Below are 2,279 nucleotides of genomic sequence, written 5' to 3'. Positions count from 1 at the left end.
TCTGAAAAGAACGTCTGAAGCAGAGCGTCTGAAAAGAACGTCTGAAGCAGAGCGTCTGAAAAGAACGTCTGAAGCAGAGCGTCTGAAAAGAACGTCTGAAGCAGAGCGTCTGAAAAGAACGTCTGAAGCAGAGCATCTGAAACGTCTGAAGCAGACCGTCTGAAGCAGAGCATCTGAAACGTCTGAAGCAGAGCATCTGAAGCAGACCGTCTGAAGCAGAGAGTCTGAAACAACATCTGAAGCAGAGCGTCTGAAGCAGAGTGTCTGAAACGTCTGAAGCAGAGCATCTGAAACAGAGCGGCTGAAGCAGAGCGTCTGAAGCAGAGTGTCTGAAACGTCTGAAGCAGAGCATCTGAAACAGAGCGGCTGAAGCAGAGCGTCTGAAGCAGAATTTCTGAAGCAGAGCGTCTGAAGCAGAGTGTCTGAAACGTCTGAAACAGAGCATCTGAAACAGAGCATCTGAAACAGAGCATCTGAAACAGAGCATCTGAAGCAGACAGTCTGAAGCAGAATTTCTGAAGCAGAGCGTCTGAAACAGAACGTTTGAAACAGAACGTTTGAAACAGAACATCTGCAGCAAAACATGAAGGAAAAGCTTCACTCCAAAACATCTGGCACCAGGACATCTAGGCTTCAGCCGACCGACCGACCGACCGACTCACTGACTGACTGACTGACTGACTCTGACTCGTTTACAGTCGGCAGCTTTCTGAGTCTTCAGGAGACGAAGTGTTAACAGGACTGGGCACCACTGCTTCATTCTTTTTATCTTTATTCTCATGTTTTTGTAAACTTTTATTCAAAACCTCTGCATCCTTTGAGCTGTTTTAGCYGTTCATATATCAAAAGCTTTGGCTGATTCAGGAGATTTATACTATGATTTTTGGTCAATGTAACTTCTACACTTTTACAAGTTTTACTTTAATTACAAATATTTTCCATAGAAATACACAGATCTTTTTAATCATTAGAAAACAAAATGCCTTTATTTTTAACACCTTCAGCTCTCAGTTAGCTTAATGCTACTTTTAGCTAACRTTCTGCAGCTTGGAGCTCTAATCCTTGTTTTTTCTTCTTTAGGAAGTTACAGTAAAGTCGCTCATAAAAATATATTTCTAAAGTTAATCAAATGCTGTGGTTTGGATGTAAACTTTATTTTGATTTTCTCAACTCTGGAGTTGATTCTTTGGGTCAAAAATAATAAATTTATTTTAAGTTAAACAAGCCTCAAAATGTAAAGACCTGACAGTTTAATGATAAACTGGCACTAAATCCTGCAGGTGAACAAGCCCAACATCAGGACCACCTTATCCAGACTGAAACCTGAAACCTGAAACCAGGACAGGAAGGTTCAGGTCCAAAGTCCAGATCAGCTAATCTGAAGTTACGATGAACCCAAGAGACCAAACATCAAGACCGGCTCTGGTGGAACCACAAACAACAAATATATAGTCCAGAACTGAGACCAACTCCAAAAGCTAAGTCCTGTATCTGAACCCAAATCCAACATCAGGACCGACCGTCAACATTATAATCCTAAATCAAAACATAATCCAGCATCGAAACAAAGGAAACATCCACAAGACGCCAAGTCCAGTCCAACCAATCAGAGGTTAAGACACTAAATCTACAGTAAGGTTCTGGTCTGTCCAAGACCAACAAGAAGGTCCAGAACCCACGTCCTGGATCGGATCGCAACAAGTCCAACATCGGGACCAGATTATCCAGATAAAATACATCAAGACAGAAAACCAACAAGTCCAGAGTCAGAAACTGAGACAAATTTGGTCCTTTAGTAAAGGGACAAACTGACAGAGGTCCAAAATCAAGACTAAGAGTTAGGTCCAGGGCCAAGACCAGAAACAGAACAGAGTTAGGTCCAGGTCCAGGGCCAAGACCAGAACAGACTCAGAGTCAAGTCTTAAGACCATAAACCTTCAGGTCAGGTTCCAGGTTCAGACCAACAGGTCTGACGAAACCCTAAAAACCAAACATCATGTCCAGAACTGAGACCAGCTCCAAAACCTAAGTCCTGTATCTGGACCAAGTCCAACATCAAGACCGACCCGTCAACATTATAAACCAAATTTAAGACTTAAATGCTCTAATCCAGGATTAAGTCCCAAACCAAGACAGTAAACCTCCAATCTGAAGTTCATCTGCATACAGGTTCTGGTCTGTCCAAGACCAACAAGAWGGTTCAGAACCCAAGTCCTGAGTCTGAAAGCAACAAGTCCAACATCAGGACCAGATTATTCAGATTAAATTCTGAGTCAAAA

Source organism: Austrofundulus limnaeus, unplaced genomic scaffold (assembly GCF_001266775.1).
Source record: "Austrofundulus limnaeus strain Quisiro unplaced genomic scaffold, Austrofundulus_limnaeus-1.0 Scaffold1715, whole genome shotgun sequence".
Classification (NCBI taxonomy): domain Eukaryota; kingdom Metazoa; phylum Chordata; class Actinopteri; order Cyprinodontiformes; family Rivulidae; genus Austrofundulus; species Austrofundulus limnaeus.
The sequence above is the reverse complement of the archived record's forward strand: the minus strand, read 5'-3'. Positions refer to the sequence as shown.